The following is a 12,935-nucleotide window of genomic DNA, read 5'->3' as shown; positions in this document are numbered from 1 at the left end:
CTCTGTCAACAGTAAAAAATAGCTACTTACGTTTAAATCTCTCTTGGTTAGGTTTTAAACTGTGCTGGTAGCCAGGTTTCTTCAATAGCTTCTCGTGAAGGAGGCTATAAAAAGTCTTTGGAAAGTTTAAACATTTTCTATCTGGAAGCTTATTTAAAATCAATTGGATATTGGGGCGATAAAGAAGAAACAATATGGGCATTTTTTTATAAAGCAAAGTCCCTTAACAATCAGTAATTATCTTGTAACTGTACAGTCCTTCAGGGCTCTGGACTCTAACTTCAAAGGAAACAGAGGAGGCAAGCATCCCAAACACATAAATAGACAGGCAATTAAAATCCAGCCAGAAGTTCTATTTTTCCCCAAAGTCCTTGTGAAGCATCCTACTCTATGAACTGCTCTTTACAAGGGTAAACATACGCTTAGGGGAGTAATCGATTCCTTTTCTGAATGAATTAATTGATTCTCTGCCCTTGCCTCTTGTAACAAACAACAAATTACCAGCTGCTGTTAAGGCAACTTCAATACATGACTTCATCTCCATCTAAACTAAGTTTGGACAGATCGTTAATGATGCAAGCTCAGGAATGGAGTGAACTTACGCCTCTGCAATACTTCTCAGAAATCCATTGCAACTGGAAATCCAAGGTTTGCCAGCAGCCTGACAGTTCAAACAGCCTGTGGTGAGCCATCAGACTGTCTTGTATTTAAATTATTTATTGTCATTCTGTGAATATACCAGACAGTCCTTTAGAATTTAAACAAACTGTGTAATCTTTATTAGAGTTCACCACTACAATGATAGCATGGGCAAACAGCTGAAAAATATAATTAGTAATGCCTGGTTCTTTTGCACCATTTTGCATGTGGAAGGTTTTACAGAGGAAGCAAACACTTTGAGATAAAAGCATCATGGTGAAGGACAGAAATAGAAGAAAAATTGTCCATCTGAAGCTCCGCTGGAGCTTGCTGCTACCAAATCTATTTAATGTATTATGGTGGAGTCCAGAACCCCTGGCCAAAGACTGACAACTCTTTTCTTCTGTGATACAGTGCCAACAGGTAAAAAGGCTGTAGCAAGCTAATGTTTTCCATCCACTGCTATTTCAAATAGCTCTGAGATAGCAAAAAAAGTCCTGAATTTTGGTAAGGTAAACTGAACATCCTTCACACAGAGGAGAGAAGCAAAAATGATCAAAGGTCCAGAAAACAGATGCAAGAGCAGACTTTCCAATATGTAAAACACTGTTGCGAAGAGGAACTGAAGCCATCTTTCTCCATGACTGTGGTGGGCAAGATGAAATGGGTATAAACTATAGTGAGGAGTCTGACATCAAGAAATAGTGAAGTTCTGAAACTGACTTCTGAGATGGGGTCTCCATCGCTAAATTCTTTTAAAAACAGAAATGAGGGAATTTTTTTTTTTTTTTGTCAGAAATTACTTCTGTAAGCCTCTGGGACAAGGTGAGGCCTAGATCATTTTTTTCCAAACTCTACTTAGGCCTGCAATTTTGTGAAGTTTCATCTACTTGAGGGGTGTATAATTTTAATACAGATAATTATATCTAAAAAAAGTATTAACATGTCAAACAAAAAATGCATGAAGGAAATACATATTTATGCCATTTACATGGATTTAAACATTTTTAGTCATATTTAGAATGATTAGTTAGGTTGTCTGTGTGATTTAAAGGATGAATTTGGTGTCCTTTGAAAGTGAGTCATTCAGCTTACTTTTATATGTATCTTCATCAGATATTGTGCTCATTGAAGGCAACTTCTCTGTACAGCATATTGAAAAATAATGGACTTTGATAAGAAAGCAAACCAAAGGCTTGAAATTCTAAAAAGAAAAATATAGAAAAACCTTATGGGTTGTTTTTTTTTTTTTTCTCTTTTTTTTCCAAGGACACATCACCTGCAACTCTTTGAATTGATCCTAACACTGACTACTCTGCAGAATTCTACTGAGTCACTGTGAGAGCTCAGCCTATGAAAAAGGGATTGCAAACAGCCTGAAAAATACAAAAACCTGGCTCTAAGAACCATGCTGGGTGTTGAATGCTGTCAAAAACACAAAGCTGTTCAACTGATTGAAGTCCAGTTCTGATGCCTCATGCAGACATAAGCTACACGCTGGTGTAATTAATTCAGTTAAAAGAGTAACTTTTTTTTAATTTGTGTTCACACTAGCTGTTTTAGTACTCCAGTGTGAAAATAGCAGTACCATTTATTTCCTTTCCCACTTAGAGATCATGTCTGCCATCATTGTTGTGCTTCTGTAGAAGCACATGTGTATCTACATCTCATATGTAGATATCTACATTTGTATCTAATCTACATGTGTAGATAGGGCTACCTTTTTTTTTTTTTAATAGATTTTAGTTTCCTTCATGATGTAACATTGCTGATTAGTGGATCTTTACTCCTAGGAAACAAAACAAACTGCTTGCCAACTGACTTTGGAGATTTCCCCCATTCATTTTAGCTAATTGAAATTATGAAAATTCTGCAGCTTCTTAATCAGAGATTTCTCTGCAGACTACCACTTCTGGTGATGCTTCACAGCTGTATATGACTTCTGCAGATACAAATAAGATATATCAAGAAAAGTGTGTTTACAGGCCCCATTAGTTTGAAATAACATGGCCCGGGGTATTGTAGTGTCCCTTGATAAACACATGTGGGTTGTAGTAGACTTTTTCCTCTCTGCTATGAGGCTATTGTTCCCTAACTTCCAAAAAATAATCATTTCAGGATAATTTATCTTCTATGATTCATTTGTGCTTAAGGTAAAAATCCAATAATATTATTGTCTTTTTATATGTAACAAACGATGAGCAAATAAAAGAAAAACATCATGGTCTGCATGTAAATGTTATATTTTTCAAATGTGAAACCAGATGATAATTTTAGCTGCAGGACATGTCTACATTACCAGGACTACTACTGTGCTGTACTAGAAAAATGGTGTAAGAGTAAACAGCTACAGTAGGCAAGCTATCATTTCTATTAGGCCAGCCACAACCCTGAGCAAAAAAAAAAAAAGAAAAAAAAAAGAAAAAAAACAAAAAAAAAACAACAAAAAACACAAGCAAAAAAAAAATGAAAACACAAAACCAGCAAAGATCTCATATAGCAAGTATTTTTCATCAGTTTTGATGACCAAATATGTCCATTAGAGATCACATCCCTCCTGGTTGCAAAGCTCTGTTTTCCACAGTGCATGGGAAGATGCATGTGGCCACTCTGTTTCAGTGTTGGTTATCCAGGGGCTCCCAGGAGAAAAGCAAGCACACAGCGCGTGTATTTCAGAGACTGGGGCTGCAAATTATTTGCAGAGGCATTATAGCTGTGAATTAAACCCAGTAACTCCTGAGGAACTCTGGACAGCATGGGGAGCAAACAAGAGGAACTAGATGTCTGCAAGCAGTTGCAGAGCTATGATCTCACTGGGATCACAGGGATGTGCTGCTATGGATGCGTACTGGCTTTTTAGGAAGGACAGACCAGGACAGTGAGGCAGGGAGTTTCCTTTTATGTGAGAGAGCAGTGGGAATGCATGCAGCTCTACCACAGCATGGGTGATGAGCTAGTCAAGAGCTTATAGATCAGGATTAGAGATCAACATGGGCAATGTCGTGGTGGGTGTCTGCTGCAGCCCATCTGGTCAGAAGAAATAGGTGAGGCCACCTTCAGGCAACTGGAGGAAACCTCATGATCAAGACCCTGGTCCTCATGGGAGGCTTCAGCCACTCTGATGCCTGCTGGAAGGATGAGGCAGTGGCATACAAACAATCTAGAAGGTTTCTGGATATTTTGTTTCTAATATAATAAGGCAATACAAAAATCTGAAGAGCAACCTTGGTTTCAAAAAAAATATTGTATCCTCAAGGGGCTCCAATATGAATAAGCGCATCAACCATAAAAGTGGCTTCCTTGAGCTATTTGTACATTATTAGGAAGAAAAAGATGAGCTGTGAACAATAAGAAAGGTCATTTCATCTGTACTTGCAACAAAATATCAGTTAATTCTTAACTTTATTGTGTTGCAAGCAAACCCACACCTTTTTCTCTATATTTACTAGGGTTTTATTGAGCTACAAAAGAGAAATAAAAATAATTACAGCTCCAGGAATGTCTGGAAACACGATAAAGCTTTGACTCTGCAAGACTTTTAACTGTACTTAATTTTAAGCATCTTTTCACCTTGCTTGTCAACTGATAACACAACAAACACTTGTTTCAACACCTAAGAGTGTCGTTGCTATAACATAATCTTTCCTGGAATAATGATCTTTGCTGTACTTGCCTGTGACAACTGTAATCTCTTGTTGTGATGAAACGCAGGTTTTTAGTGTACATGTTCCATACCACACATGATACACAGCAAATGATCTGAATCATCTACCTTTCTGTGTCATTTTTATAACAGATTTCTTCATCCTGAGGATGACAAAGGAGATGAAGATCAATGGACAGACAGGGGAAAAAAGAGGAGGAAAAGAGAAAAATGGGAAACCCATTTCTCATAACCTGAGAAAAATGGTTATGAGACCCTAGATGTTCACATACAGTCTTCAGTGAGCTGACAGCATTTTTGCCTTTGACAGCAGATTTGTCAGTGGTTGATCTCTGTAAGAGAATGTTTTTATCCAGTATTCTTGGTTTGGTATCTTGAGAAGTTATTTTATCATTTATAGAACTGTCCCACATATCCTCATAACAAATAGTTAATGCTGTGATATTAAATGTCTGATGGCTCTGAAGTGAAAGTTCTCTGTTTCAGTAATTATGAGATATGCCCCTTTCATTTTTTGAGAGCCCACTTAAAAACACACAGAGAAAATCTCAGAGGTACCATAGGTACCTTATTTATCCCAAGCTAGATTTTATGCTTCCTGTTAGCTTGGACACATTTAGGTTTTTTTTCGCAGGCAGCCTCTGTGGGGGAACTAAAAGACATCAAATGAGACTGAAATTGAAGAAGGGACCTCCTATACCTCACGGGGAAAAAGCTCACTTGATTAACGGGGCTTTAGAGGAAGGTAAACTTGTCCTACCTGCTGAAATGGACATTTTTGATATAACTAAGTTTAAAAGAAACAAATGAGGAGGAAGGGAAGGCAAAAGGAAACCTTAGAATACTTCAAAGCTTTAGGATTTCTTGCTTTTAAAAAGATATAATATTGAAAAGGCCATTATTGTTGTTGTTTATTATTGTTGTTTTTTATTATTGTAGTAGTAGTATTATTATTTCCCCAGGTGTTCCATTAATTATTCCTGTGGGTGAAAGAAGTCTGGATTACTTCCCAAAGTGCCTGAGAGATCTCATACCCATGGCTACCAAAATAAGGAAAACAAAATCTGACTTCAAGATTTTACTTTATTTCTATAACTCTTGTTAGCTGTGTGAAAAACTACATGGGCTCTATTCATAACTTACATTTAAAGCAACTCATATTTTGATCTGGAGAGGAATCATTATATTTGCAGTGCCAGGTATGCTTCTACGCAAGGTAGATCTTGAGTTACCTTTTCATGAAGATTCACCATGGCCTTAGAATATCTGACAAGTAAACTTTTTAGGTTTGGAGATTTCATTTGAGTAAGATTCCCAATGGGTGAATCTGATTTTATTCTTCCTCTCAACTTACTGAGGACAGAGTTGCTTGGTAAGCTTTGGTTTCTAGGTATTTTTGGCTTGGCTAGAAATAGTGTAGCTTATTTTGTATGTATTCCCACACTTCTTATTTCAGCCAACGCTGGAAACAAGCAGCGCAGGAGCAAAGAGCTATGGCAAAGAAAATTATTTAAAAATTAACCAGCTTAATTTTTCTCTCTCCTTGCTTTGCTTTTTGGAATAGTGGGTAAAGTTCCTTTTGAATGCAGCCATTTTCATTAGTTACAGTATTAAATGTTTGTGAATCACTTAAAATCCAGTTTCAAACATTTTAGGTAACCTGGCTGTCCCTTTCCATGAATCGGTCACACCCAGAAGCTTCTGGATATATCACAAAAGACTGAAATGGAAAGAGGCAGAACTTTCTAAGGAAAAACCTTAAAATTTTCTTGTTTAGGGCTCCAGTAATTCTACTTCTTTGCCTGCCCCTAATTGTCTAGTCCTGCTCCCTTCTCTGGTCAGACATTGGTGCTTGTGTGACAGATTGAGGAGAGGACTATAAAGCTACTGAGCATCTGAGCCTGTGAAAACTCTTGACTTTTTGGGGAGGATGCCAGGCAACACTTTTGGTTCCTGATGGCCAAGACACCAGGGCTGTTACAAAGGAGTGGGTTGGACTGCGTGAGTCTGGGTGACACCTGCAAAACGGATCATGTGAAGCCTCAGTGTAGGTGTGCAATGAATTATTTAAGTACTATTATTGAAGTTGTTGCAGGCTAAATATGGATTAGAGACAATACTTGGATTCAGCAAACAGGCATGAGTTTTAGATAATCAGACCCCCTAAACACAGCATTAGAGAACATTGTTAAATTACTCAGAAATTAGGAATGATTAAGGATTAAGGTGCAATTGAATTCAGCTTCCTATTTCATTATTTTGTAGTTTTGCCTAAAATAATCAGTCTGGAGCACTAAGAGAACTTACAGCTCTCTAACACGAAGTCCTGTACTAGGTTATACAACCACAGGCACATGATCTAGTTCAGGGTTGGGGTTTTTGCTTTTTATGGTTTTCATCTCATTTTATTTTGCAACAAACTCCTATTTGCAAAGAAGGTCTTAGTCTTAGGAAAGGCCTTGCCTTGGACAGCATTTTGAATAACACAATTTATTTCTCTAGTGAAGATTTCAGGCAAGCGGAGCACTTTCCTCTTCACAGACAACACCTTTGGCAGCATCCCAGCTCTGCAGCAGCTCTTTCCAGTCACAGGTTCCACACTTTTCATGGCTCTGTGGGTGACAGTATGTGCCATATCCCAAGTGAATAAGTGATGATAAAGGAAAGGAAGAGGGTGCTTTTCTGTGCACTTTGCATTTGATGTTTGGAAGGCCCGTGGCTTGGGAGTTAATATACTGGCTGCTGGAGAGCTCTCATCATTTCATTGTGACTTACAGACCAGGAAAGTGAATCTCATTAAAGACCTGACCTGAAGATGAATACAAATCTTGTCTCTCATTATAAATGACATCTTTGAAATACAGCTTTGCTTCCTAGCGGGAGAAGTAACACTCCAGCTCAATACTAATTCAGCAGCCCCATCCTGTTCTGTGATGCACAGTGATCAATTGCTTGTTCTCCTGCTGCTGTGGATGTAACACATCTTCCTCGTGCAGGGAAACACTTTAGTCTAATGTGTGGATTTAATTTTCCCATCATTCTTTCTGCTCTGTAGAATACGTCTGAGCTATGGTAAAGAAATTTAATTTTTTTCAGGAGCCTTTGCCTGGGAGGAATGATTGAGAACTGGACAGCTGTAAAGAGCTTGTAGTGTTAACTCCTTCATGTCCTGTTCAAACTACCCTTTCTGATGTTCTGTGACAGGTAAGAATTATTTCCACATTATGAAGGCAGGGGCTGGGTTCAACATGAAAACCCCTATTTTTTCTCTTGATTCAGAATCTACTTCTGGTAGTGCTGGAAGATTTTAGTCACTGACTGGAATTAGTGGGGATTAGATCAACCTATGACTGCTCCTTTTCCTGCAGGAACTGCAGGACTGCTCTTTTTCCTGCTAGTTCTTCCCTAATGTGGATTTAGTAAATTATGAGCCACATATGCCTGTTACTCTTTCTGGAGAGAGCTTTGCTGGTTTTTAGAGAATGTCCAACAAGAATTTTCCTTCCATGTAAGTTAAAAACTTAGTGAGTTGGTTGCATAGGACCATTTAAAGGAAACAGAAAAATGGAGGTCAGTTAAAAAGCATAGAAAAGCACAGTTCTACAGGTCATCTTTTATTAACACCAGCAAGAGCTAGCTTCTAAACTTAAGTTTCAGTCTTACTCAGTAGAGAGTTTGCACGGGCTTGCAGAGGGCAGCTTGACTTTCTGAAAGCCTGTTAAAATTATCTTACATAGGGGAGTGGTGTCTTTTAAGAGAAAAAAAGTGTTCTCAGCCTTAGAAGTGAAGTGTGCAGGTGGGGTTTCCTTTGTGGTGACATATCTCGTTCCCTTCATCTAAAAATAACAAGTGACAGCAGATTTTGTTGTAGTTGCCGACTTATTCTCAAACTCAGGCAATTTGCTTGTGCTTCAGAAGTGATGGGACACCTTGAACTGGATCACCTGGCATCTGTCTTGCAAGCACATTATCCCTCAGGGCTGGAAAGCTGGGCAGAAACCGAAAGCAAGGGTTAATTAGGAAAGAAAGGATAATTACCTGGCTTTTCCTTTTTTTTTCCTGTTGCAACCTTCACTGACCTATAGCTACTGTTAGTTCATTTCCCATTCTGCACTGATACCTCTGCGCATTTCAAATGGCTTTGCCCATTGTCTGCCTGCTTAAATAAAACCCTAGGGATTCTTCAGCCTTTAAAGAAAATTACAAAAGCCTTTGCATATTGTGCAATTACCTCTTGCTTTATTTTCCTAAAATATGCATTCAGTACATCCCTGGCAAGACACCAGAATTAGCATGTCAATATCACAACATCTCTCTGTGGGAGTAATGTTGTGTATGTAACATCCTGGTCCAAGGTTATACATTTATAGGTGACACCACATTAAAATGAGTTGTTTGCACTAGTACCTTCAGGGGAAGTAAACAGTGAGTAGGTTGTTCATTCCTGTCCTGACTGCAGAAACTGTTACAGGCACTAAAACAATTGTGATTTAGGTCGAGAGATTTTGGAAGAGTTAAACTCATTGCCTCTCCAACACCCTACCCACTGCTGCTGGTCCCCAGAGTCCTTTCACATAAGACAGTCTCTTCTCTACCATTAGCGTTTCCTGGAAACCAATATTGCTCTTCCAGCTTGGCTTTAAGCAGTGGAGCCCTAGTAATGACATTTTCATTTTCCACTCATTTTTCAACATTTGCATCTTCACTAATGAATGCTTTTCCTGGCATATATACAGTGTGTAGGTAGTGAATCCCTTTTAAGAAAAAAAATGTGTATATATATATATATTCACATATATGTAACTTCAAAAACATGTCATTCTGGGAAATATCCTAGGGCAATGATATGACATTCATACAATGGTGTGTTTGAAGATTAAATGTTCTAATTAAAGCTTGTCTCCAGTTCTGGATCAGCTGACTTGCACTAGAAGTCAGAAATGTGTCTGCATTTTTCAGCTTACATGTCGGAAAAAAAAAAAAAAACACTATTTTTGAAAGCTCTGATTCTGTTTGTACATCTACATATACTTCCAGAGTAGATAACAGTCTTCTGATTAGAGGCAGGTGAAACCAAACAATCAGTACAATAGAGACCAGCAACACCCACAACCTGGTGAAAGAACAGTTTTCACCAAGCAGTCCTCCATCTCTAAGCTCTCCATCTCTAACCTCTAAGCCACAACTTTGCAGGAAAATCAGGACAAGCTTGGGAATGCCTATGCTCATAGCATTGCTGCAGAATAAAACCATGGACTAAATGAAAACACCTTACCTTCCACTTCTTTTTGAAATTGTTAAATTAAATATCAAGACTATCTCTTAGCAGGATTGTACTTCAGCCCTTCTCAGCTGATGTAGAAGCATTAGCTGCGTCTGTCTCTTACCTGGTTGAAAATTTATATGTCCCAGATCTTATTTTTTTCCCTTTCTTAATGCACTCGGTTGATTTTATACCTGTCCCTTCAAACCATAATTTTCAGAAAACATTAGCAGCACTGATGACATTGCAGTTTTTGTTGCTCCCAACTAAAGGGAGTTTGGGTTGTGCATGCCTAACCCTGAACAGTATGATTCTCTCCTTCATTTGCATAAAAGAATAGAAACAGCTTGAGCAAACTTGTAGCTGGATCAGGCTGCATCTTTGGCCCAGTCATCTCTCCTCCCTGTGCCTCAGTTTCCTCCTTTGGGAATAATGATACTAATCTCCTCTTCACAGTACCTTAAAGAAAAGAATTACAGAGAGCTATTTTTGTCACCAGAGCCTGTTCAAGAAGTCTGGGCACCTAGTTCAGAGTATCTGCTGCTCTGGGAGTATCACGAACTTACTTTTTGGTACTCCAAACATTCTTCTGGGTCTAGATCTGCATGTCCTTGGAAGATCTCAGTACCTCATCCACTTCAGTTGCTAGTGATCTGCTTGTTCATCCTTCTTCCTTACTTCCCTGCTAAGAACTTGTGAAGATGAAAGTTCATTTATCCCTAAACATGTTTTCTCCTCTGTTTTGGTATTAACAGCTTCAGAGGATCCTCGGCCTTAGCAGCATCCCACTCCCCCAGCTGCTGAATTTGCCACTGCTGCTGCTGCTAAAGGGAAACAGAACACTCAAAGGGAAACAGAACAGTGCAACATATGCACTGACTTAATTATTGTAGCTCCTGGGGGGTCTCGCAGAGGCAGAGGGCCCCCAACTGTTGCCAGATGTGGTTGATGAACAGAATGAGAGTGTGGGTGTCCCTGTGCCTAAAAGTTTGCAGCCTGACCAGGCAAATCAAATCATAGAATCATAGAATCATAGAATCATAGCATGGTTGGAGTTGGAAGGGACCTTAAAGATCATCGAGTTCCAACCCCCTGCCATGGGCAGGGACACCTCCACTAGAACAGGTTGCTCAAATCACATTATGAAAGAAGCATGCCAGCGACTATCTCCAGATAGGAGACAGAGACACAACAAAATAAAGTAATTTGCCAAGGACAAAGGTGGGAGTTATATCATTTTACCTCCCAGGGGAGAGCTGGGTATGTAGAGACAAGATGATGTATGCTCTTTCTGGATGAACAGATATATTGGATTTTGAAGTGTGTTTATTCCTCCCTCTTCCCCTCCCTTTGACTCTCTTTACCTCCTTCATTCTTTACTTTTTTCAGGCCTGCTCTTCATATCTCTATATTTGATTATGTTCTCCAAGGATAACTGCTTCTTTGCGAACCACCAGCTGCTTTTTTTGTGAATGGATGGAGGACAGACACACAGCAAGGCAGAAATGGAGGGAAGCCAGGCCCCGGAGAGCTACAGCCAAGCACCCAAGGAGGGCTCTGGCGACTGGATGCCTTGGAGTCTCCTGCCTTTGCTCTCCTGCTTTCACACCACATTTGGCATTCTCTGTCTCTCTCTCCAGTCAAGTCACCAGGTGAAATCTATCACTCGCCAACACTTTGTTGCCTCACACAAGTGCTTGCAGGCTGCTGGTGCCTATTCCCCTTTTCTCCAGTAGTAAGTAATGGAGATCCAGTCTGCCTTAGCTGTAGTTTTGGTCTTGCCAAAATAACTTGACACTGCTAGTGGCTGGAAACAAAAGCTACTTGTTCACGTCTTTATGTCTCCTCTCTTGTATCTATTGCTGTTTACAATTCCACCTGCTCTCCCCCGTCTTGCAGTAATCTGATCATTTCGTCAGCTCTCCTGCCCACCGTGCCAGGGGCTGCACATTCACAGGGAGAGAAGGAGCCTGGAGTAGAGAGATACAGCGTGGGTTTTCGGACAACGGTATTGAGTAATTTATCAACAGCAGTATCCCTGCTGGAAACAAGTCATCAGCAGTAAGAAAGGTGCATGGTCTTCCCCTCTGAACCCCAGAGCAGCAGTAGGGCCCAGCACTGAATGCTAATGGCTTTGTGCAGGGCTCGTTGTCCTCTGTGTTTGTTCTGAAGTACAAGAAGAAATCTGCTTCCACAGGAAAGGATTTTCAGCAAGGTCCATAGAGGTGTATTGTACAGCCCCACTAAGGGTCTATGTAACTCCTTCAGCATTTTGGAGCGATTGAGGGTTTCCACGAAAAGGACTCCAGCCTAAAAATATCTCTGTGCACAAGAGGGCAGCTGGTGCAGTCTTATTGCATTGTGCAGTATTAGTGCTCACTCTTGCTGTGGTCAGACACTCTTTGCGGTTACAGTACTGAGGACTGCAGCACTTACATTTGTGAACCACATCTCTGAGCCTACATTTGAATCACAGCTCTCCGGGTTTCCATTTTAGTCACACGAGAAAAAGACAATTTTGTTAAAACTTTGTTCCTCCAAAGGATGTGTGGGGAAGGGTCTGCTCGTATCCTTTTGCAAGAAGTGCATTTCTGCAGAGTACTGCTGCTGATAAACTGCCACAACTGTTCTCTTTACCCCATGCAATTCCTCTCCCATAAATCCCATACAGATACATCAGAGTTCTCCACTCCAATGCAGCATAAGGTATGCATAGCACAGATGTCCAGAGGCCTTTCCTATAAGATCTGAGTCCTATGTTTTAATTGATACATTGGCTTTCCATTCCATACCTCTTGATATTAAAAGTCTTTCCATTGATTCCCCAAATCTCTAATTGACTGGACTTGAGCTGTCTCATAGACTTGTATGCTTCAGTGACCAAAACCAGCCTTGTTGACTAGAAGACAGAACATTTTTTTTTCTTAATTTTTCAGAGAGAGAGGTGCGTGGGACTGCAAGTCTATGGTTTGTGGTCCAAGAGCTAAAAACAGTCACGAACTTCTCCACCATCTGGATGAAAAATTACAGCTCATCTTGCTACTGTTTCTTCTTCAACAGTAGGAAAAAGTCACTTTTAATAGGGTTTATCCACTTATTTTTTTCTCTGCCCGTAATAGGGAAGAAGCTACAAAATCACAGTGGGATCACAGATTTAGACTAGCTACCAGATTTACAGTCCTGAGAAATGTTCACATAACTGAGTGATGCATCACTCAAATATGTAAATAAGTTTTCCATGGGGAGCTCTCAGACTGCCTCAGAGGAAGAGTTTTGCTTAAATAAGCACAGAACAGCTTTGTTGTTGCAACTTTATGGAGCTTGTCCCTTAAGGCAGCAGCTAGTTCACAAAGCTGTGCAAGTCCTGGC

Source organism: Numenius arquata, chromosome 2, assembly GCF_964106895.1.
Source record: "Numenius arquata chromosome 2, bNumArq3.hap1.1, whole genome shotgun sequence".
Lineage (NCBI taxonomy): Eukaryota > Metazoa > Chordata > Aves > Charadriiformes > Scolopacidae > Numenius > Numenius arquata.
This window is presented reverse-complemented; position numbering follows the sequence as displayed.